At 35.4% G+C, this 26,994-nt stretch overlaps 2 protein-coding genes across 7 annotated transcripts in view; one reads left to right on the forward strand and one right to left on the reverse strand.

Annotated features, from left to right (window-relative positions):
- The window catches only part of LOC136838899 (WAG22 antigen-like), a 342,430-nt gene that overhangs the window by 237,926 nt on the left and 77,510 nt on the right, over positions 1-26,994 (reverse strand). The window lies entirely within an intron of this gene.
- ChAT (Choline acetyltransferase) overlaps positions 1-26,994 on the forward strand; it is a 256,104-nt gene that overhangs the window by 77,142 nt on the left and 151,968 nt on the right. For 2 of the 6 annotated variants that reach the window (XM_067103847.1, XM_067103843.1), the window contains exon 2: positions 20,863-20,912. The exons of 2 other annotated variants lie outside the window; for them this stretch is intronic. The gene's annotated coding sequence lies outside the window, so the exon portion shown is untranslated. Of the gene's footprint in view, positions 1-17,757; positions 17,895-20,862; positions 20,913-26,994 lie in introns of those variants that run through there. 2 more of the 6 variants (XM_067103844.1, XM_067103846.1) reach the window with 2 other exon arrangements.

Raw genomic sequence — 26,994 nt, forward strand, 5'->3', positions numbered from 1 at the left:
AAAATCGCTACAAGAATGAAAGGAAGGCAACAGCAAGTATACTGAAGATAAGACTTCTAGCATTACAGAGGAAACGAATGATTATATCACCTACGTTTTGGGGGTGGGAAGGGCTGAGACAGTAACTGGATTACCAGGAAGGGTAGAGAGGGTGTTAAAACAAGACGAAGAAAGGATAATGGGTGGGGAAAGAAAAGGGTGAGCGAAACACAGGTGCCATGCATAAAAAGAAAATAACGATGAAAGGTAGACAAAGAAAGCATGATTAACGAAGGGGTACCGAATGAATTACAAGAGAAGCAACGCAAGTGAAGGAAATATCAAAGATTTAGAGAATAAACAGAAATGATAACGATGTGAAGATGTGTCATAAACTTAGTACAAATCCCAGTTTCCTGTTAGGAAACGTTCACAAAATCTTGCCATCTCATACACAGCCTATCTGTATTTCTATTGCACGCACTACTTCTTTGTGTCATATATATATATATATATATATATATATATATATATATATATATATATATATATATATATATATATATAATAAATACATATATATATGTATATATTTAATTTACATTCTGCAATCTCATCCTGCTGAAACTTAGCTAACAAGGCGAAAAACTACCTAGGGAGTAAAACCATGGGGAAATCCGAGAGACGAATTTTGAAGAATGCTTCAGTAATCATACGAGGGACAAGGGAGGCAAATAATGGGGTAAATCAAGGAGCTCCGGATGGCATAAAAGAGCAGTAAATATCTTAGAAGAACAAGTCCACCGACTAACGATTTATGCGAGTATATCACTGTTACATCAGAAAAAACAAAAGCAGCTAAGAATAAGAACGCGAGCATATATGGATACCATAAAAGAGTGCATAAAAGGTACAATGACATGCTTTTCGAAGTTAAAATTGTGTTAGTTATAAAAATAGCAGTGACAAGCAAAATCAGTAATTAAATAAATGATCATAATTTGTTGATAACCTTTCTTTCATACAAGAAAAAACTAATGAAATCTTAAAATGAATAAAAGAGAACAGAAAACTTTTAGAGAACAGAATTTTTTTAAGGCACCTGGAAACAAATGGCAACTCTAACAGTAAATTGGCATCTAATAAAAATTGGCACACACACAGAGTTCAAAATTGTAAAATGAATTTCTGAAAAAAGTGACAATTTACTTATTCAGTAATGAACCCATTGTGAGGGTCTTTGGTAACTGAATAAGAAGGTCAATCACGGTCTAAATGAAAGTGCTGCGAGGAAAATGATAAAATGATGAGTATGGCTGAGAGAGAGAGAGAGAGAGAGAGAGAGAGAGAGAGAGAGAGAGAGAGAGAGAGAGCAATGAGCTTCGATTGAACCACACAGCTAGGGCTCATGTGAAGAATGGCCACGTTTTCCTAAAGTCATTGGGTTGTTTACAACTCTCTTTTCGTGTGGATAATCGACCGAAAGCGCAATGCAAATTTCAACGGCTCCTTCAAAGGAACTTCTCAATTAGGAATCTATTCCTCAGGAGGGAAACTTTAGCTCCTTGCATGAAAAGGCCTTTGTACATGTGTGCTGATTATCATGGACTTGTGATATATATATATATATATATATATATATATATATATATATATATATATATATATATATATATATATATATATTAGCTGACTAACTCGGTGCTGCTCAGGAAAACTCTGAATGACAACCGATAAACTCTCTCTCTCTCTCCAATAATCCCTCACTCTTTCCCTCTTTCTCCTCCCAACACCCCCTCTACTCTCTCCCTTTCCTGTTAAGATAGTTGCTTCAGTTATATTGCCCATCATTTTTATATTTGATATTTCCCCCTTCTCACCCCCATTCCTATCAGGGCTGAACTTGGACTTAAAGGGCATCAGGAGTGCCACTATTCATCTCAGTGACCTCGAAAACTACAGATTAGACACTAATATCTGTCGTTTTCGGTTACTTTTACGTCGCCCACTTCCCACCCCTTCTCACACCCCCCTTCCTATTGGTGCTGAACTTGGACTTAAAGGGTATCGGGAGCGTTATTATTCATCTCAGCAACCTCGAAAACTATGGATTAGACACTAATATCTGTTGTTTTCGGCTATTTTTACGTGTCCCCAACTTCCAACCCCTTCTCACCCCCTCCTTCCTATTGAGGCAGAACTTGGACTTAAAGGACACAGGGAGTGTCATTATTCATCTCAGCGACCTCAAAAACTATAGATTAGAGACTAATATCTGTCATTTTCGGTTATGTTTACATATCACCCCTTCCCATCAGGGCTGAACCTGGACTTAAAGGGCATCAGGAGTGTCATTATTCATCTCAGCGACATCTAAAACTATGGATTAGACACTATCTGTCGATTTCGGTTGTTTTTACGTCACCCACTTCCCACCCCTTCTTACCCCCTTCCTATCAGGGCTGAACTTGGCCTACAGGGCATCAGGAGCGTCACTATTCATCTCAGTGACCTCAACAACTATGGATTAGACACTAATATCTGTCGTTTTCAGTTATCTGTACATGTCAACCCCTTCCAACCTCTTCTCACACCCCCTTCCTGTCTGGGCTGAACTTGGACTTAAAACGGCATTGGGAGTGTCATTATTCATCTCGGCAATCTCAAAAACTATGGATTAGACACTAAATTCTGTTGTTTTTAGTTATTTTTACATATCATAGCCTTCCTGCCCTCCCCTCAAGCCTCCCTTCCTATCTGAACTGTTCATCTCAGTGACCCTGAAAACTATGGATTAGACACTAATATCTGTTGTTTTCAGTTATCTTTACATGTCACCACCTTCCCACCCACCCCTTCCTATTGGGGCTGAACTTGGACTTAAAGGGCATCGGGAGTGTCACTATTCATCTCAGGGACCTCGAAAACTATGGATTAGACACTAATATCTGTCGTTTTTGGTTATTTTTACATGTCACCCCTTCCCACATCCCGCCCCCTTTGGTGCCAGTGATGTCTTACCCCCACAGTATTCTTTTCCAGATAGTAAGTCATATGTATACCAATTTTGGTATACACATATCCATATATATATATATATATATATATATATATATATATATATATATATATATATATATATGTATATATATAAAAGGATATATATATATATATATATATATATATATATATATATATATATATATATATATATATATATATATATATATATATATATATATATAATGTAGGAATAGAACACGTAATATTAACCAAAATAAAAAGATAGATACAGACAGGCAGAGATGACAATGGAAGAATATAACGAATAAACTGAATAGCCAAACAGGAAACAAAAGAACGGAGACGAAAAGAATGAGAAACATCTCATGTCTCCTTTTTCTGGTCTTAATTACTGAAGGAGGCTGCAGTGCAATCACTAATTAGGTCGTCGTTTGGAAATACATTATCACCGAACTTTTGTTGCAGTTGCAAATACATCAATCAAATAGGCCATAAAGGTTTTAAGGGGTTTAGGAAGTACCAGAGTTAGTTTCTCAAATAGTGAAATACAAGCAAGCAACCTTGTACACTTACTTCTCTGGAGGTCTCCACCTCCCTCACTCTCTCTCTGCTGGTCGGTCAAACTGACCTATGCATGCTCACTGGAATATATATGAGAATTCTATATTCATAAAAGTACTATTTCCATGAAAGTCCCTCATTTTAAGGTGAAAGAGCAAGCACTAAAGATTTAAAACAGCTAAATGCTGTGACAAACTAAAACGCAATCCCAGCAGACCATCTCAGTTTATGTGTAAAATTTTCATGCCTTAACATTTTGTGCAAGGATATGTTGGTGACTTTTAAGTGCCAAATACAGAACGCTGGTTTTACAGATGAACAAGACAGAGCAATATAAAATGTGCAGTGTAAACTGTCCGTTCCACTTTCTCAAGAATCTTTTAAACCTAAATACCAAATGACCTTGATTAATGAAGAGAACTCTTTTTTAATTATATCTCTGATCCAGATAAGGCAATATTGCTGACCAGAGTGTTGACCATCTTTAATGTCTATCAAAATAATGCACCGAGGTACAGATATAGGATTAGTCTGACTATTTTTATTAATTAGTAATATAAAAGTATAAAACACATATAGCTAATTCATGCATGGTAAGAACACCGAATTAAGTGATATGGAAAATAGCTTTATTCTTTTGAAACAAGTTTTTGAACGTCATACTTCATCCTATATCCCAGTAATCTTTTAAAATTATCGTCAAAATTAGCAAAAAGCGGACTGTACGGAGGTAAACCATTTCTGACAAAGATACATGTTGCTAATTCTGAGTCTTGCCTGATCTTTTCTGAGGCTCAGTACCACAGTACCACACAGTTTTCTGCAAGTGCTGCTCCTTATGTGATCGTATCATGGACTGATCTTCCTATCAGTGTAGTTTATTGGAATTGCACGAATTCAAACAGATTTTAAGTTTTTCTTTTATTTAGCTGCTATACGAGAGTAATTTCTTAGTTTGTCTTACTTCTTTTTCTTTGTTTCTATATTTCTTTTTCTCCGTATTGGGCTGCGGCTTCGCTAACAATAATAATTATAATGCAAAATCTTCCCTATCCGTGAATGTGAGTGACTGAATAATAACAGTTATTTGGCATGACAGATACCAGGATCACTGACATGTATGACAGAGTTGACAACTTTTCCAATTTTTAAGAATTCTATATATATTCTACATGATTCCAGAACTATTGATCAGGCAGTTTTAAAGTCTAAATAGAAATCTTAAAAGTCAGTCCCTCACTTCATACCCGTTCATACATTTTCCTCTGCAAATGGTGTCTTTAAAACTATTTATTCCTGAGGAAGTTATTTACCAAGAATTTCGGTGCAATACGGCTCTAAATTCCTTTCAGCAACGAATTTACACAACGGTATCTAATGTAGATACAGTGCATTGTTTGCGCATAAACAAGGCATTTTTTCTAAGCTCTTCTCAGTACTCACTGCACTGCATTGCCCCCTAACCTTTGATCCAAAACCCAAGAGCCAATAAACATTCCCTTGACCTAACCTACATTTTCATTTTATAACCTTCGAATGCGCTTGCCTCCAACTTAACATTCGGTGAAAAGCTCACAAATCAATGATCTCATGGGTCTAGTGTCAAGCTACCATAAAAATGTTTATTACTTTTAATATCTCGTATATTATTGTTCCTAAAAGCGCATACAACCTTCTGATTCTGCAGGTTTTGTTATTTATCATTGCAAAACAAACATGTACAAACTACTGCCATAGGGTCAAGAGATTTTCGTGTATACAAGATAAATTTGCATTAGGACTGACGTTGGTGCTACTAGCTCTGAACTGGCTTTCTCGTTGCTCTGGAACATTCGGTTTTCAATCCATAAAATAACATAATACGAGACATTTATTTGATAGATAACGTACTTTTTATTCTTTAATATCACTTAAGATATTATCACATGGCTGAGAGTTGTAGGGATGAAATATTTCATTTCAGTAGCTTAGTGAATATTTTCAAAACTAATAATACTGCCTCAATGCTTCTTTAACCTTTTTGTCACGTGCTCCCTATCGGCATTGTCCCAAATACTGCGGACCGCTCATTCCCTTCCAGGTTTATAGAACAATGATTAGTAACTACTATACCAGTATAAAGTTATTCACTTCTATAATAACATTACTCTATTAGATTAGATACTAATAAGCTTTACTTAAGTTCGAGTTAGTCGATGAACGAGAGAAGTTTATGTTCTTCTGTATTTTAGTGTTATTTTTACCATCTTTATTCATGTGTGAATAAATCATATAATATCAGGTGGAAACAGTAACTAATATTACATGAAAAATTATTTCTAATAACAAAAATCTGAAGAAATCAGAAATTATTCATTTCTATGAAGCAAAAATTTCACTGCCTTGAAAATATTTGGTGTGCATCAGTATACCAGTACTAATTTGAATGTACAGTCTGCTTATATACTGTTAATTCAGTTGTAGTAGTCTCAGTGTTAAATGATAAATCATTAGAAACAAAAAACTTTAAGTATAATAAAACCAAACTTAAACACGCTTTTCAAACCAGTATGTAACGAACGAGAAGGTATTCTACATAATTATCTTAACGAATTCAGCTCCCAACCGAACTTTTCTCTCTAACAGCCCACAGTCCCCTCAGAATTTTCTAGCGACCTCCCATTTGGCTGAACAAAGTTTTTGTTTTCAAAGTCGAAACAACGAGGTTTTTAGTGGGGGCGCTTATCGAAATAACCAAAGAGACATCGCGCCTTTGCTCTAGACTCTTCTACTTCTGATATAACTTGGGTCACCTTCCTCGGATAAGCTTGTCCATTTTAGTTAACTTACAACTATTTCATAGTTGAGGCCAGGAAACCCTGAGCATACAATACAGTCAGTCGTAAAGAATCACAAGCCTGATCGGATTACTCTTTTTGAGCTGCTGTCTGATCTTTAGCCAGTTATCACACTCCATTGAGTTTCAGAGTTCAACTTGCCCTGTAAGCCCAAATTCCTAACAAAGGAATTCTTAATGAAGAAACTGAATCTCAACTTTCATTCTGGTCATCACCACCATTGCCTCCAACGGCGTGTGGCGCAAAGGGCCTCTGTGAAATGCCCTAATTCATGTCTTTCCTGTACTTTACCATCCATAAATCTTCAGCCTCATTTCTCCGAGTTGTCATCCAAGTAGGCCTAGGTCTACCAACTTTCCTGGTGCCTAGAGGAGCCTGCAGTACGATGGACATGTTTCAGCCAGTTTGCTCTCCCTTTCATTATTATCTCATCTACATATGGAAGTTCCGTATTTTCCATTACGATATCATATCTCACTTTATCCTATCATTTAACAACTAACATGCTTTTTAAACCTTTATTCTCAAATCGACAAATTCTTTAAGACAAGAGTTTCATTTATAAACATCATAACGGATTTCAATAAGAGATCGAGGGAGAGATCTTGTACAAATAAATGTTTACAAGTCAAATTTTCCTAATGCTCTCTTTCATGCTCACCAATGGTTCTCCATAATTCCTTTAAAATACGTACAAAATAGCATTATTGTTCAATATCTACATCATAACAGGAACTGCAAATATTTTAGGATATATAAAACTGCAGGTCAAGATTTTTTTATGCAAGTGCATTAAAAAGGCTCCAACCTTTTTTTTTTTTTCTTTAAAAGCACTTTTCATACCATCAGAAACATGCCTGTGTCTGGAAGCCCGTAATGGTTCTACTTTATCAAAAGGCACGACTTTGTCAGTTGCAGAATTTTGCTCCAGGAACTTCATTACTTTAAGGAAATTTTCAAAGCATCACTTTCTCTTAGGATAGTAGATAAACGCTGTGACTCAGACTTAAACACTGATATTTTCCTGTTTCGATACCTTTCATTAATTCAGTTTTCTTCTGAGAAGAATACCTCTGTATAATCAATTAATTCAAGAAGGACAAAACCTTAAAATTTATACAGATATAGACGAATATAATGATTAGCAGGCACACGAACAGAGAAATAGTTATCCAAATGACAATCTTACAGAAAGGCATATTCCAGTCCTTTCGGATGAAAACAACTAACCTTTGAGACATAAAACAGTAGCTTCAATTGAAAATACCATATCAAGAGATTAAATGCCGACTAATAACGCTAAGAAGAATGAAAAATCAAATGGAACCATGTTTTGTATGGGTTTAACATATACATCAGCACTACAGATGTGTAACTTCAGCAACATGGAAACAGGCGTCATAGGTCGCCAAAACAAACATTGGTCTGTTTAGGTTTTTAGTGCCTTTTGTACTCTCTGTCTCTCTTTTCTTACGTACAGAACTACTGTCTTGAATAATAAATTAGAAGTTTAAGAGATCGCTACCCTGTTATAGTATTACATGACTAAACTTATATTTGTTTTAAATTACCTCTTAAAATGTAACAGTTTTGGAAATCTGTCAACACTTCGTTCGTTTTCAATTCATAGTAATAGAAAGTGAAATAAATTCTCAAAGTGAAATAAATTCTAATAAATTCTCAGTCAATCTTATCATTCCTATGTTTGAATACACGAATCTATGAACTTGGGACCAAACTTTCAAATCCATGTAACAATATCCATTTTATTCAAGGAATCTCTCTCCATGACCATCATCTTTTTATCTTAAATGAAAGGCAATGGTCAACATTTAATGTCTGTAAAAAAGTCTCAACCCTTCGGTATATGAAGATACAAACTCATGTGCGCGTGAATGTAGAAGGACGAAATGTTTTCAAGTCAACTAACAGAAACAAGACGACGTCTGATCCAAGATACAAACACTGGAACGGCATACCAGTTTTCCAAAAAAAAAAAAAGGGAGTTAAAAATTGATTCCCAGTGGATTTCGTGCTTCAGAACTCTAGGATGTATACCCCGGCGTCTAATAATTATGAGACGCCGGAGTATACATCCTAGATATTGATATATAATTTTGCACGAAGTCATGGTAGCTATCATTTAATTTTAAAAAGGACCCAATATCTTTATCAAAATAGGGCATATCAACTGCAAAACTCAAGTAATTTGAGGCTATATCAGTTGTACATTTTAATAATAAATATTTTCTCAACTTGACCTTTCACTTACAATGATACAGAACTTTATTCTCTCTTCTTAGGGATTTCAAGAAAATTTTTATTTTCATGGCATAGTCCCCTAACATAAATCACCGGTAATTTGTTATCAACTTGAACAACTACTTTTATTTTTGAAGGTTTCAGCTGTGAATACAGATTTTCTTCTTTAAATTAACCTCACTCAAACGTTCATGCCAGAAAGATTGAAAACAAAATAAATAAGTGAATCATGTAATAAGATCGTATGTTTACATAAATAAATATCTAAACATGTATATACATATATGCTTCCCTAAAAACCTAATCGAATTACAATCAAAAGCAGCAAACCTCGGCATGTCGAGTTTTAGCCAAAAGTAAGGACAAGCACGGAACCACAACAGAGTACTGAAAGAGAAACTCCACACACTTTACATGCAAACTTAATGTGGTTATGTACATTCGATACTAAACTGGAATCCGTAAGTCACTGAGGATATTAAACATAAAAACCTTCATAATGTAGATACACATTAACTAATAAAATTTAAGGAACGCCAACTGAGCATAATATGGGCATAAAACTACATCCTCGGGCAATCTAGACATGTCCTGGATTCTACGAAATAAAAAATCTGTTTGCATGTAAACCTAAAGAATTTAAGACGAAAGTTCAAAGCCTTCAAACTAAAAGCCCCAAATTTTTTATATGAAATCTGAAACTGGAAGTCTATAAGAAAACTCACTGTCAGTTTGTGAGATGAAACTTGACCAATGCTATATAGTCCACGACTGTTAGGCGAAAAATCCAAGTTTGGGAGATAAAAACACAAAGTCTACAACAAGGAAATCAAAGTATTAGAGGAAAATTCGAATTCGCAGTCTGTGTGATGAAAGTTCAAACAGTGTAAGGAAAAAACTTGAAGTGAGATATAAATTCTTAGTAAAAATCCATGAAAGCTCAAATTCTGGAAAAGAGGCTTGTATTAAAACAACCTTCGAATGAAAATCCAAAGACTGGAACACGAAATCTCCGTTTTTTCAAATAAATACCAGAAGCCAATAAGAAGGAAATCACAATTACTAAACCCAAATGTCAAATTTGTGAGATAAAAACCATGGTAAATGAAATGAAAACAAAAGTGAGACGAAGATCCAAATACCATTAGACGGATATCGGAAGATGAACTGTGGCAAAACAATCTACCACATCCTAATATTCATTTCTCCTCTTGAATATTTCCATCTCCACCTTTATTTATATCATGCTTATTCTCCATTTGTATCTCATCTTAACAGCAGCTGCACATCCGCCTGTTTATCGATTTTCACACCACAGGTGTCCATAAGACACCATACACTCTAAGGGAGGTCTATTCCTGGAAAACCTTTCGTTACTGTTGTTTAAATATCAAACCTAATTTCCTGACAAGGAACTCTTCGCCTGTAACGTCATATCCCTTTTTCCACTGAAGTTGGTTCAGGCGCCCGAATGTGTTTGAGGCGACGGACTGCTTTATATCCTTATTATATTCTCTCTAGGGAGGCCATCTCCTCCCGTCATATGTCTACGGCGGCGGGGAGAGGGGATGTGGAATAATGCAGAGGTGAGAGCCATAAAAATTCCATTGCCATAGCGGTCCGGGAATCCGGTATTGTCCAGTTTAACAGTCTAAGCACCGAGGTCCGCCTAAAGATCTTCATTCAGTAAAATATATCTGTGGATGGCTAAACATTATTTATTCAAACATAGTGGGATTCTTCGTCCCTACTAATGAGCTCCATTATCGTCATCTAAAAAGAAAATGATTACTGATGCACCAGAGATTGGTGCATTTTCGTTTTGCAGCATTCATATTGCCGATGATCACTTATGGAGGTGAATAAGTAATACCACCTCTCTGACCAGACGTTATGCTCCCTGCACGCCCAAAAAATCCTTCATTGAAAACCACTTGAACATGGACTACAGTGCTCTGTCTCTCACCGTATTACCCTTTTGTGTTTTTCTGTTTATATTTGTAAAAATATAATTATTTTTAATAGAGAAAACCGGCTTGTGCCGTCCTTGATCTTATTGAAAAATTACAGAAAATTTTCATTTATTGTTGAAAGATAAATCTAATAAAAAAATTTGTCTTCCCTGAGATAAATCACTTGAATTTCACACTTATCCTCAGAGAGAGAAAATAAGTTTAAGTATCGAGTCCAAGAAAGTACAGTGTGAAGAAGTTCAAGCAAGAGTGAGTTAAAACCCAGCGGCTGTTTTACATTTGTTTATCCCTTTGGAATTGTGACATCATATATCCTCGTCTGAAGTCAGAATTTCTTGGACCTAATATCTGATTTCCTTGGTGGTGACATTTTCACCACACTGAATTATGACACATTCAATTTTATGAAAACCCAACACCTGTGAGATGAAGACCTTTGTGTGAAAAACAAACACCTATGAGATGAGGAGCCAAATCTGTAAAATGAAAATTCAATATCTGTTCAACAAACCAAAATTTGGAATGAAAACCTAGTCTGTGGAATTTATATATAGTTTGAGATGAAAACTAAGTTTGAATTAAACTCATTCTGTGTGATGAGCACTCAAAAGCCTGCGAGGAAATCTTCAAGTCTGAGTGATGAACACCAAACTCTGCAGGATGAACTGAAATTGCAATATGAAATTCAAGCCCGAGGCTAAGCGTTAGGACCTATGAGGTCATTCAACGCTGAAAGGGAAATTGAGCGTAAAGGAAGTTTGAAAGGTGTAACAGGAGGAAAAAAGCGCAGTTGCACTATGAAACAATTGTTAGGAGGGGGTGGAAAGTAAGGTGGAAGAAAGATAGTATGGACTCTGCAAGCTGAAAACTAAAACCTAGCGAAGTTAAAATCCAATTTTGTAAGACAATTCCCTGCGGTGAGAGATAAAATAAAAATTCTGTGAAATGGAAACTGAAAGTTATTAACAAGAAAATTCAAGTCACCAAGATAAAAACTCAGTGTTCTCAGAGCAACTGAATAACTACTGCCAACGTCTACGAATAACTAAACTCATTCTTGAAGCTAGCTATCGCTGTTATTATGCCGTTCCGGATATGTAAGTCTCAGCCTTTGCCTGCAAAAACCCCTAACCAAAACAAATGAAGTGTATTAGCAACTCTGACCTTTCGGACGACCGATAATCCATTGAGTTCGACGACAAACTCAACCTCCCACTCATTTTGGCGTTAATCATTTCAGTAAACATCTATACGTATGTAACGCTCTCTCTCTCTTTCTCTCTCTCTCTCTCTCTCTCTGTACATTTGCGAAATGGGTATACAAAAAACAATATACACTGACCGTTATTTTCTATCCTCAGAATCTTCCGTTAGCTTAATCTATCAGTACTACTTTTCAGTTTCTATCATTACCCTATTGTTTTTAATGCAGTACTTTTGTCTCAAATTGCCACAATCCCACTTCCGTATCGGGATATAAAAAAAAAAAAAAAGGATGACTTCAATTGGGAAACATCCCAAACGCTTACGGGAACGATTTTGGTCACTAGTACAAGGAAGGAAGAAAAAGTTTAGACCTTTCATCTACAGCACTTCCTATGAACTTGAATAAAATCTCAATAAAAATAATCCTTATTTATATCAGGTGTTTTCATTGTTGAATGAATTTAGACGAGTTTATCTCACTACGGAAATATTTTGTAGGTAATAGTTAAAATAATATGTGTACAGGATTATACTAAACATTCAATGAGGTCATTAGCGCCTGTAAAGACATAAATTTCCCCCCATGAACTCAGATATAAAGCAACAACAAAAAGAAAAGTGACACGAAATTATGCAGTTCAATCCGATAATAATAGATACACTGGTCCGACCATGATCAAAGCGCCAAATGGAACAATAAGAGCTCTGTTTAAGAACTGATGTGAAAGCACATTCATGTGAAAATCAGCGTCTAATCGGGCAATATTTCTCTACTCAGGAAGCCCGTGTGAATTTGGAATTCTATCAGATATAGTTGACTATATTCTTACAATACCATTACTGGCACTAGACGAGCAGGCAGTATCTCTCCATATTCAACTTTTGTAATGGGATCACTTTGTCCATTAATGTTGACTTCCCAGTAGAATAACTTAATATCCTGAATGTTCTTGCTCACCTTCTCTCTTTCATTTTTAACACTATACTTGCCTTTTTGTTCATCGTTTTTTTCTTGATCACCCTATCCATCCTCGTGTACAGCTAGACACGAGTTCCATGCAATTACATCTCTTTTTTCTTCACTACACCCTTCATAACGTAGAACCACCACTATTTCATGCATAGTTCCCTGATATGCTTCTCCAACTTCCTTCTTATCAAACTTACCAAATTACCTTTACATCCATATTAACACCTCCTCCTCTTCCATTTAAACTTCTATCTTAACTTTTGCCTTAACCTAATAAGGATCAGATTTACCTCCGGGTACTCCTCTCCTCGCCATTACATCCATCACCTTGATCTTTCTGCTGGTCTATACTAATACTTATTGTAAAAATCTTTTATCATTATTGTTTCTTTCCCAAGTACACCTATGAACAATCTTCTTTGAAGGCTATGTACAGTATATCGAAACTCAAACCTTTTTGCAATCACATTTACACAAGACTCTCATTTCTCGTATACTCCATGAAATCCATGTCTAGCAACAATGCCGTCTATTTTTGTCAGCACCCACTGCAATGAAATTATCTATCACAACCACTCAATTATATTTTCTAACCTAACCATATACACATTTAAACTTTTCCAAAAACATTGTCTTACAGCATCATTTCTTCTATACTCGGACCATACGCCCTTACATCTTTTTCCCCATACCCACTCTTACTATCAAATCCCTCAAACTAACACAATTGTCATTATTTACTTGCCCTCGAATCTCTCTGACACTATAAGTATTATCCCTTGCTAACTCCACACATTTCAGCTACCCTAGTCCATCACTCGTTGTTCTTTCATTCCTACTAATACAGTACTGCCCTTTCACCTTTGTCTCACTAAGAGCCAAAACATCCCTCCTTCAACAAATCAGTTGCCATACTTTTCCTCCTATATGCGGCGCATCAACTAACATCCAAAAACATCAGCTTTAGTCTTTTATTCTTTCTCTGGCTTTTGGCAATATCAGTCCCCATGCCCCACCAATCAGATGACATATTACACGCTATAATTCTCTTTTTCCTTGAAGAGTGAAAAAGTGTAGATGTCATTATTTCAGGACAATAGTCGTCTCATCTATATATATATATATATATATATATATATATATATATATATATATATATATATATATATATATATATATATATATATATATATATATATATATATTATATATATATATATATTTAGTGCTTTGGTCGATAAGTCTCTAGGGGCGAAATTGCTAGCCTAATACACTTTTCTTGAGAGCAGCTAAAGCTTGTATTCTTTCAGACTAGACCAGCTGCCAAGTACCAAGTCAGTATTAAACTACGAACCATGAAATCATGAGCCTAATGCTCTAGTTCAATGGTTCTCAACTCCCAAAGCTTCACGGACCCCTTGTAATCATAAATGAAATTGCCGGACCCCTGTACCATAACAAATTGGGGACGAATATTGAAATGTCATCCGTGTGATAATCAAGCAACACCCACTGTACAAACAATTGAGTAAAAAATGGTATTCGTGAAATGACATTCCATTTGCTTTAAGAATACATGATTTTAAAATCTGCCCTCACCAATGAAACAAAACAAGAAAATTCAACTTTGCAGAAGAAAATGAACATAATATACACCTAGGTCCTAGAATTAATATAACTGAAGTACAGAATAAAATTAACATAAGCCACCTGCAATTAATATAACTGGAGAACAACACATGATATATTTTACAAGTTGAACTAAGCAATGAAAATGCATATAGAGGTTAATCAAATGTTGAAGGCGCCACTAGGTTGGAGAAGGTATGGGACCAGCAACAACATCACAAAAGCATTGCGGAGAACAGAATTCTATCACTTTTGCATGAGATGAAAAGATATACAAGGTAAAAATTTATAGCTTGTGAGGTGAACATCTCAGCCACTAGACCTCAATACCATACAAACACATATACATACATACATACATACACATACACACACACACCCTACAATTCAAGAATTTCGATTGAATTTTGCATTCCAGCAGTGTTCTATAACTTTATATGAAATGCATTTTAATTGAAAGAAAAAATGAGAAAGAACATTTATATAATTAGATTCTGGTCTGTGTTGATTTGTAAATATAAACACATCAAAGGACTCACTATGTCACTGTGAATATGATTCCATAAAAGCTCTATATTATTTTGTTGGATTTATTAACAGATATAAACAACTTATTCCCAACACTTTAATTCAATTGTCTTTTCGAGAACTATACACTAATTTAGCTCTGGCTGTGTTACGCAATTGTAAAAGTGAAAAGAGACTAAGTTACTAAAAACGTTTTATTATTTATTATTATTTATAGATTATGATTTATAGTTTTCATGCTTGAATTTTATCTTATAATAGTTTTCGCAGTACTGCAAATACATCATTTTGCAAAGAACAATAAACAATTCAGCCTAAACACTTTAATCGATTACGACTCTTATAGTATATGTACAAAGAATCGAGTGCCTTATTCCCGACATTTTAAGAGGTGTTATAATATAATAACACTGAAGAAAAAGTTATCTCTTACGCCCATGTACCAAAAATTTCCTCTTTGCATTCCTAACTTGCTCCACATTTTCATCATAACGCCTCTTCATAGTTTATGATCATTTGCTTTCTCAGTCCATAGGATAAATTTAGCATTAAAACTTTAGAAAATCATGTTAATGTAATATTTACAGGACTTTTCAGTCCATTGTGGTGCAGTCCAGTCATACAATCCTTACCTTTTTTTTTTGCCAACTAAAAATTAAAGAAAATTAGATGTTCATATCCTATGACCTGATCAATGTAAAAGCATAGATAAGAATCTGTTTTCATGGGCGATATAATGTGTAAAGCAAAGGTAGTTTCTTGATGCTCAATAAAACTTATAAAAACAACTGCCTTACGTAAAACCTTCATATAAACAAACAACAATAATTACACGACTAATTAAAGGCGAGATGAAATGAACCTCCGTTCTGAGTAAAACACCACAATAGCTAATGTTCTCTTTCGCTACCCCGAGCTAATTATGTAAGCAATTTTGTTCTGATAATTTCCTGCAATTCACAACTGATGAAGCGTGCCTGGAGACACACCACTGAAAATCAACCAAAGAAAATGCACACTGAAGAAAAAACTTAAAGCTGACTACTCGACAGCAGACGGGAATTCGTTAAGGTGACGAAATAGACGAACCAATATCTTCCCACAAAGCACTTCTACTTCATATGAACATCCAACACCCATTCCTGACGAAAAAACTTTTTTTTTTTTTTTATAAAAATAATCCTATATCTGTTATTCTCTATCGATGATGTGCTCGTACTCTCCTTTCTATCCTATTATGTGTTGTTTTCCCTTTGTGGTTGTGGTTCCTGATAATAACACGGAGTTCCCTGGGGGTCTAGTTCCTTTTAGGGAATCTGATATACGAAATTTTCATAACCTACTTCTTTTCTCTGCTATTTATTATATTAACTTTCCTTCATTTTTCAACTTATCTGAACCCCTAACAGGAGCACCCATTTCTCTTTATATTAATCACTATATCAACCACTTTCTTTGGGAATATTCCTAAAATTGGTTCCTTATTGTTTTCTTCCGCTCATTATTTCCTTATTGGAAATATTATTTCTAATTAGTTTCTACGGTATTTTATGCATACAATCTCGGCATTAATCTTTCTTTTTTTCGTAAAAAAAAAAATTCATATATGTGTTGTCGAGAATAGAGGGTATAATTTAGATAGACATGCATTACTCTTACTTTAGGGCTTTTTATTCTTCCCCATCACCTGTTTATTCATTGCGTTCTGCCTTCCCTCAACCGTCTATCAGCGATCACTGAATATGATACTTTTGATTTCACGAATTTCGTATTTATTGTATATTCCCAACGTTGTTGTTACTACACTCATTTCTTGATGCTTACTTTACACACATAAATACATGTAATTGTACCTATATACTTTTCCTTTCCAAAAGAATTCTTAGGTATTTTTTCTAAAACCGTTTCAAATAAGCCACAGCAAACTGAAATTCCGATGCAATTCTACTACAATGACTGAACATGTATGTCTGTCTTCTAATCCTCAAAACTTCGAATGACAAATTCATTGAAATGATATCATTACTAGACTTCATGCATCGTTCTCCTTTGTCGTTGTCTTCCTCGACAACCCGGACGTTAAGAACGTGTCTTTGTAATCCCGGTATTTTGTTATTTTAAGAATAAATGCTTTTATTCTAACTATCGATTTATTGTAGCTCCCTCAGATAATGACCCGAGACAGGCTATTGACGAGTTTGTTTTACTATACTCGTTCTTTGTTAGCATTTCGTTCAAACCTCTACGTAACCCCTGCTCCGATCTCCTTTAATCTGTTTGTGCTTGTTTGTGCGTGCGTGCGTGCGTGCGTGCGTGTGTGTGTGTGTGTGTGAATATATATGTGTGTGCGTTGTGCATAAGTGTGTGTGTCAGTCAGTGTGCGTGTCCACTATTGTACGTATTGCATTACTCACATATATGTGAATGTGTGTGTGTGCGTGCGTGGGTGGTGTATGTGTGTGTGTGCGTTTCTACGTGTGTTAGCGGTGTTCCTGGGTGCGTGCGGCCCCGCCCTGTCCCTTACCCATCGTGTGGCTCCGCCCAGGATAAATCGATGCAGGTGAGTCGGCTGTGGAACCGTTCCCTTCCCCTTCTCTCGCTCTCGCTCTCTCTTGTTCTCTCGCTCGCTCACCGCTCCTTTTCGGTCTTCGGTAAATAACTCATTAGGTGGGTTCTATCCGGAAATGACACACCGTCGCATCGCGGGAAAGCCTAAGAAAGAAAAGAAAGGGGAGACGGAAAAGCATACGCAATGAACGTGTCCACGTCTTATTCTCACTTTTTTTAACGGGTTCACTATTCACCGTTTGGATTTCGGTCAAGCGGAGTGTCAGAAAGGACCGCTACTCTGACGGTCTCCACCCCAGTGCTTTGTGCGTCAATTTCTCACACTTGCTTTCCTTTCTTCGATAAGATCTACCTCTCGTAAGTATTATTCATACATCTATTTCCTAGGTGAAAGTATTTCACTTCATACATATAAAATGCATAGGAAGCAGACAGAGACACCCAGATGGATTCTCGTTGTGAGGCAGTGTGAAAGGATGTGTCAAAAGAAGTGTTACTTATTGAGCAATGCAGTGTGAATAGCCCTGTCAGTATCGATTCTAAAATCAATAAGACACAGTAAGCAGATGATCGTACTTTGTCTCATTCTTTGACTGGAAGGAAACATAAGGGTAGTATATTATTTACCATAATAGAGAAGGAACTGCTGAAATTAAATATTACTTTTCGAAGGATAATTTACCAAGTATATGATGCCAACTTATTCATTAACTAATAAATATGCTTTATTACAACGATTCATGAGCTCATTATACTTTATTTGTAGCAGGGAAGAGATTCCACGGACAAACGTCGTATCCCCGCAGAAATTTTATAACCACACAGCCGAGAAATATCTTGATTTTTATCCAGATAAGCAACATATAAAAGCAACAAACTTAGCTTTGAATATCTGTTTTGCAACTGAAACGTTTTAACCTACAAGAGAATTATTTACACGAATATAAACTACGTAAATTCAAAACTGCCGCACCGTCGCTGAAGTCCACCCCGAGCGCTAAGGCGACGCCGTGGTAGCGTTTCCTCGCTAATTTGGCGGGTATGAAATTCGGGAAGTTTTAACACTTGAGAAATGTTCATACGTCAGAAAAGGAGACGGGAAGTTGAGAGTGCGTAGATATTTGCATTTCTTCGCCTATGTATTTTTATCTTTATTGTTCTTGTTTTTGTACATTCCGGAAGATTAAAATAAAAACGCCGCTATCTCTCTAAGAGAACCTTACTTTTAATTCTAAATGTTTCATAATCATGTGAAAATTTACGCTTTCATTCTAATAAAAAGTCCCTGTCATTCAAAAATATAGTCGCTAAGAAAATAAAAATCCGACAATCAATAATAAAAGAGACATTTCTTATCGACTATTAGCATGGACTACAGACGCAAGAGTTCCAGTTCTACGTAAAGCCTTCATCGCCGCTAGGAACGAAATTCGTCCTTTCACTTTTTCATGATTTCCACCTGATTGATTTTTTTTTTCTTCTTGAAACAGAGACTACTATTCGTGAAGATCTCTCATACTCGAAAATTTTGTTTTCGTACTAATACCACATGTACGCTTTCCAGCACCAAAGTAAAAAGGAAACGACAATTTTATATATATATATATATATATATATATATATATATATATATATATATATATATATATATATATATATATATATATATATATATATATATGTATATGTATATTATATATATATATATTTATATATATATATATATATATATATATTATATATATATATATTGCTCATTTTACCTCTCCGTAATCAACTGAAGCTTCACGAAGTATGTTAATCATTATTTATTTCACACTTCCAAAACTTCAACATAACCTCACAACCTACAGCATACAAGTTATGGGAGTGTATGATCATTTTTTTAAGAATATTTCTTCTTAGCTGAAAACAAGAATATCTTTGCCATGATTGCTAATAATAAAAAAAAACTTGCTAAAAACATTAGAGCACAAAAGTCAGAATAATTTAAATAAATGAGTTACTACAGATACCGAAGAAAGACGCACTTGACTTTCATTTACGGGAAAATTATAAATGAAAGAAAGCGCTCACTTCCGGGAATGATGGTGAAAATTAAGTATAATAGCTCTTTGAAAATTAAAGGATAATAACTTTCTCTCTCTCTCTCTCTCTCAAATTCAGCTGGAATGAATTTCTTCACCTTTTAACTTTTGCAACACAGAGCATCTCAACTTTCATTCTATTTCTTATTTTCTTTAACTTTTTCCATAGTGGCGTCGGTGTGAAGTTAAAAACTTTCTCATGTGAATAACTTAAAGTTCTTATGACAATATTTAAGCTGGATATCGTATTTTTATGAAGCAGAGTTTTCCTGAACAGAATAGCATAACACTAATGTTAACAATATTAACGTTAAGTAAGATTTGAAAGAAAGACGGTTCACCGACCCGATTACAGGTGGAGATCGCCGTTTGTGAAAATATATAAATGAGAAATGTGACGTCAGAATGTGGTATGAAAGAACATTTTTGAAAATGAAATGGCGAGAAGAAAGTGATAAGAAAGACCATTACTGAAAAAGAAATGATGATAAGAATCCTGAACGAAAAAGGAAAAGAAAAACATCACCGACGAAAGGGATTGTTTTATGAGCCGTTTAACACTATTGAACCTCCCTTTCCTTTCTCTTTCTTTTTTAGTTTGTGACAGGCGATTGAGGGATTGGGGGACTATGGGAGGGATTAGGAGGGAATAATATTGGGGAAGGGGGCTGATATTCAGAGGAAAGGATGCGACCCCAGGAAGGGAAGATGAGGGGAGAGGATAGTGGAAGAAAAATGCGGTAGGGAAGGTACTGTACAAGGCAAACTGGAGACGCCAAGAGGTTATTAGTGGACTGTAATTGGCTTTGTTTCGTTTAAAGCGTCGTTGGGTTTATGTGAGAGAGAGAGAGAGAGAGAGAGAGAGAGAGAGAGAGAGAGAGAGAGAGAGAGAGAGAGAGAGAGATTGTTAACGAGCAATAAATCTAGAGGTTTTAACCTTACGGTCACAAATCGCGTTACCTTCATATAGCGACATTATGTAGTCGCTATATGCATTACAGAAACTTTTGCAGACGTCACCAAATATTATTTTTCAACAAAGTGATAGAAAATTTTTTTTTTTCCAAAATGAACAAGCCGTGCCATTTCTGTCAAAAATTATACGTAACGTGCCAATTCACTTGTATCTCAGTATTTGAAATACCTGAAGCATCTTTGATATGATTTCAACGTAAGACCAACGCCGAAATATTACAATATATACAATGTGACTGACATACCTTTCGTTTCCTTTCCAGAAGCTGGAACTGGCAAACTAATCGAGATACTCCATTCGAAAACATTTAAAGTAAGTTTCATATACTGTTTACCATCTTTGTTTGTTATGCTTTTTCTGAAAGGAAAATAGGTCATATGACAAATTTACCGTGACAGTTTATCCTCACCATCCATACACTATCTTCTTCTGTCCATGTTTGTTTTACATTCACACTCGTACATACGTAATTGATTATTTCTATAAAATAATAAACAACTGTAAAAACAAATGGAAAAACAGAGAGAAATACTTAATTATGTAGGAGACTGCATACGTTTCAGTACGAAAAAACAGAGAACGTCAATTAATGGACAATAAGCGCAGTGTAGAAAATTAATTGCGCCACTCGCCAGATGACCCAAGGTTTTCACTGAATAGGAACTGCCAGACAAGACCATTTCTTTTATTTCCGTTTCAACTATTCATGTCATGAATTATGGAAGAACTACACCAACAGTGCGTTATTAATTCAAATTTGAACATTTCTTTCATTTACAGTACCATTGACAGTTCTTATCACGACTAGAAAAATTAAAACGTTACTATAACTGTTTGGCTTTACAAAATGTACGAACAAATATGGAGGATAAAATGACAGCAATAACACCAATATCACACTTGATTCGAAATCTAGATCTTGAAAATATAAAGCACTTATTTCGCTATGGATACCGTTTAGTGTGTTGCAAGAAATATCTGAGAGTTCGAACACTAACATCTCAAATAACGCATAACTAATAGCTTACGACAGATGGGAACAAAAGAGCGAAAACAGAGCAATAAAAAGAGAAAGCAGTTGAAGACTACTCATGAACTGTAAGAGCTCAGATGCTCTTCAATTTTAGATTCCATAGCTCTTCTACAGAGAGAGAGAGAGAGAGAGAGAGAGAGAGAGAGAGAGAGAGAGAGAGAGAGAAAATCAATTGTGGCCTAGCAAATGTCAGCTAATCTGTACCTACCAAAGGATGGCAGGTCAGCCTTTAAAAAACATGTTTCAGAGGATTTGGAAAACAAAGAAAAGCAAGGACTCCAAATTATAAGGTTGTAAAAAGGAAGTCGAGACCTAAGGTGAACATAACTCATACCAAACGAAATTTATACCTGAATAATACAAAGCTGAACGGCATTACTTTGGAAAAAAAAAAGCGGCACCCAGGGGGAAATTTAGGTTAATCAATAAAAGCAAAATCATGGCGATTTATTAAACGAGAAGCCTCTGAAGAACCTTTTAACATTATGTGTGAAGAAACAAGAGAGGTCGGTAAGGTAGTCTTTAGTATATTAAGCAGCTGTTATTCTCTCTTAACTTATTTTTGTGTTTCTTTTCATCAACTAGGCTTACATTCTCTCGCTACCTTTGTTCCTACAAGCCATTCTGCTGTAAAGCAATGTTGCTCGACATTATTAATATGACTTCAGTTAGCATTTCTACCTGGAACTACGATAGTCCATAATCACATCTGTGGGACTTGAGACTGTAAATTTAAGAATCGAATCGATGATTTCAACTCGTCATCTTGACTCAGGGAGTCTCCTTTCTTCCGTTTTCCCGGAATATCAGGTCTTCCTGTTTATGATCAGTTACTCAACATTTGACCGAACAATTTCAACGATATTCATATCCTTGTATCTTGGGCTTAGTTGAGGATTTCGTTTATCGATCCCGGTTTCCATTCTGGGTCACATTACCATTGTACTGTATCTTTTGATGAGATTTAAGATAACAGACAGAGCTAAAATAGTACCGTTAGTCCCATGATCAGAGCAATCCCCTGGACAAACACTGCTACCAACACTTCACTTTTACGATAAAATTCTTTATAGATATTTCTTAATCCATTTTTTGAAAAAGACAAAGTAAATATCTCCCTCAAAGAACTAACATGATTATTTTATAAGATAGGAAATACGCAAGACCAAACACAGTGACACGGGGTATTCCATAAACTCTAACAGGAAGAGCAATAACTGCACTAAGAAGACAAAGTTCGCGTAATTCGAAGATATTAAGTAGTACATTTATTACTCAGTAAAACATGAAACATATTAATTTTCGTTATTTTATTTGATCTCAGTTTAGTTTCAAAGCATTTCTGTATTGACTACTATCCGTGAGAATATCAAGAAGAAAATCGAGATATGTACTAATTAGAAGTGAATCAGAAAGAAATAAGGTAAAAACAATAACTAATATAAACAACAACGAAATCACAGACAAACAATCGAGATATCGTAGATAAACAGTCGAGATAACGTGCTAAAGAAAAACAACAGATTAAATGGTAACAGCAACAACAGCAATAGTAATAATAATAATGATAAATCACGCCTTTTGTTACGGCCTTTAAAGGAAAGCTCTTTAAGGACTGTTGTGATCATCATAGGTTTAACAAATCGCTTGGAAATGTCACTGATCAATAGCGAACGAATCGGGGAGACTGCCAGTGCCTGGGCTGTTAACCTGCTCCCACACAGCTGAAGATATTTTGCAGAGATTTACTTTAACGTGAGATCTGATACTGAGTAAAGAGCAAATAATGGACACATGGAAGAGGGGCGAAATTATGTTAAAACACTGGTCTTCCTGTTCCATAAGGAATAAATAGTAAATATAAATAAATTATAAACAACAGATTGGTGTCGAAGACTTATATGACAATGGTGGCGAGAATTACTTTAACACATAAGATTTCCTATTCAAAAAGGAATGTATTTTACATAAGCGAATTTTAAAACAGTAGTGCTTGTGAAAAATGACTCGTAACTTTACGGCTGACTTCATCATTTAGCCAATTACTCCAGATACAAGTACAGTACATGCCTGAAAAGGCAAGGTTAAATATACATACACATTAATAGAGTTCCGAGAAAATAATTTTTGACAACCTGTTCACTATCATTACAAGATACGTCCTCCAGCTACAACACTGCATGCAAGAGTGCTGTATAGACGAACGTAAAGTGCGTATTAAGATGTATAAACAGTATATAATGTGTGAGTATCTCGTTTTTAACCGATGATATATTACATATACTACGATATGTACATACCTAAGCCATTTTTCTATTGCAGAGTATATCAAGTATCAAAACCCAAAATATCTGATACTTTTCATTTAGTGCTCTGCATGACTAATACTGGAAGATAAAAACAATATGCCTTTGCAACATCTGAAATTCTTCTTCCATCTAGATTTGTCTTTATTGTCAGTGTATATCCATCATAAAAAGTCCCGCTCTTCATTAGGAAACAAACATACGTAAATTCTCGTCATTTGAGACAGCCTATCTCCCATGACCCCAAAAAGCCATAAACTTATTTTCGAAAATCCTTGGTTATTTGTATGAGCTCGCTAAATTTGTCCGCCTTTGCCGTTATAATGCCTCAATAAAATATATTTTATTCTGTTTCTCAACACTCTTTACCTCTTCCTTAATATACATAAGGCTCGACAAATTTACCAAAATCAAATTGGCCATTCCTAATAAATACTTGAATATCTATTGCCGTCACTTGGATTCCATTCTCATGGGTTTTCTTGAGATTTAGCGCTACCTATTTTTGTCCTCCTAAGAAATAACATGTTCTGAGAGCTATGCTCTCAAGAAGCACGCACATAAACACACATTATAATTATATAATATATATATATATATATATATATATATATATATATATATATATATATATATATATATATATATATAATGTATATATATATAAACAATTATTTATCTGATGCAGCAGTTCCTGATTAATGGAAGTGAAATTTAATTAGATTTCTCATTTCTTTAGCCTCACGACAAATAAATGAATTACTGCATAACCTTCAGTGCTCCTTATTATCACTATCGCCTCTAACGCCGCGCGATACATGGGGCTTCTGTGAAATTCTCCCACTCATCACCAGCCTCGCGTCTCAGTGCTCTCAGCCAAGTAGCTTTGGGTCTTCCATCTCTTATTATGCACACATGAGCCCAAATGACACGATCACGTACTATTCTCCCTTGGGTGCTGAGAAGGACATGATCAAGCCAACCCCATCTCGTCCTCGTTATTATACTATAGTCTAAATATGGAACTTCCACAATTTCTTTACGATATCATTTTTCACTCTATCTTGTTATCCGATTCCAAGTTTTCATCTTAAAGCTTAATTCTCATATCGAAAAAAATTTTTTAGACAGTATCACTGCCATATCATGATTAACGTTTATACTGAATTCAGATCATACTGATGTAAAATCTAATTTCGTACGTAATATTAGTCTTTTTGATTTTCCAACCTATTTCATCCTCTGCCTTTCTGAATAAATCATTCATTATCCTAAACATCTAAAAGACTCTTGTGTTTTTTCATCCATACTGGACTTCAAAAAAATTTATATCTTTTCCATAGCTTCCAACGTCTGACTTATGTTGAATAGTTCCGGTCTGTGACTAATACATAATTCACTTGAAAACCTTGCTTCATAAAATATGAAAGCAAGCAACTATATGAATGGTGTTTCATATATTAAACAAAACTAAAACACACTACATTTCGAAAAGCTGTAACGATGTGCCATTGAAAATCCACAAATATTTTTTTTTCTCTCTCTCTCTCTCTCACACACACACACACACACAAACAAATACACACGCATACACATACATACACACACACATACACACTACCTACTTCTACCGAAAATGTAACCCAGATCAACTTTATTTTTTCCAACAACATTAACACCCGGATCCTCCATCAGCACAAGCTGCAAATCTCTTTGTCGATTTCAAGAGGCAAATACCTTCTCACGCAACCGCTGTGCCATGTCCGTCAACGTCTTGGGAGGCTCATCGATCTACGAAGATGTTGTGGTAGGAGTCCTAGCACAGTTGGCCAAAACGACCTCCACGTGATAGATGTTACTACACAAGCTTCCAACAGAATTACAGAGCAGAACGATGCTCGTGAAATGTAGGATAGCCATAAACACCACAGTCAGCCAGAAAACAACTGCAATCGTGAAATAATTTCATTAGATGTAAATTACGCAATGACAGCTACGACTTTTAAGGTGATTAAACATGTAGTGTCTGAAAACTGATCAAGATACACTCTGGGAGCAAGCAACCAACTTCACATCAACTAGATCAATATGCTGGTGATACTGTGGTACAATATTCTAAATATAAAACTTAAAAAAATAACCTCATTACCATCAAACGATGCAGAAAATGAAAAAGGCAAATGACAACTGATTCACAAAAATTACATCTCAGCAGTGGAACACCTTAGAGCTAACACACACATCGTTCCAACCACCAGCTAAAAAGGTCGCAGCAATAATTTGTTCAAAGCCTGTAATCACGAGATTAGATACGGGTTTATTAAGTTTTGCTTACTGGAGAGAGAGAGAGAGAGAGAGAGAGAGAGAGAGAGAGAGAGAGAGAGAGAGAGAGAGAGAGAGAGAGAGAGAGAGAGAGAGAGAGAGAGAAATTTGTATAACTGCTTCAAAAATATGTTTTACAAATTACAAGAATATAAAAAAAATTCACAGTTACATTCATGCTTTCCTTTTTAAAACTCAACTATATATTCCAACTTCCGTGACCTAAAATTCCCATTAAGAAAGGGTTTTCAGACAACCATCAAACTATACAAAAAATACCAATAAAGGGGCTGTACCTGCGAAACTTATGTTGAGCGAATAGCATTTCCATGAAACAAATGCGCTGATCTTTTAAGCATTCCTTGCAAGTGCATTACCGGGAATTCCACGGTCAAATCACTGATTATAAAATAATTTTGTAATTTTGTAATTCAGAGAAAAACTCGGCTAGATAAATGGAAAAACAAATCAAAAGTATGAATTTCTTGACAATGCAGGTTACATCATACTACAAGTGTACACAACCATTATTATGAAAGCCAGCAAGAGTACAAGGTCTCCAATTTCATGAGAAAAGTAACGATTATATATTACTGAAAATATCACAATAATAAAATGATTCATGGCCATGGTACTCTTGGAAAATCAATATGAAGACTGGTTTTGGTCTCTTATCCTCTTACATTCAAACTTTTGCGATGGACGCTTTCTCCTCCCTAGGGGCTTTCACTGC

This window comes from Macrobrachium rosenbergii, chromosome 5 (genome assembly GCF_040412425.1).
Source record: "Macrobrachium rosenbergii isolate ZJJX-2024 chromosome 5, ASM4041242v1, whole genome shotgun sequence".
NCBI classification, from domain to species: Eukaryota; Metazoa; Arthropoda; class Malacostraca; order Decapoda; family Palaemonidae; genus Macrobrachium; species Macrobrachium rosenbergii.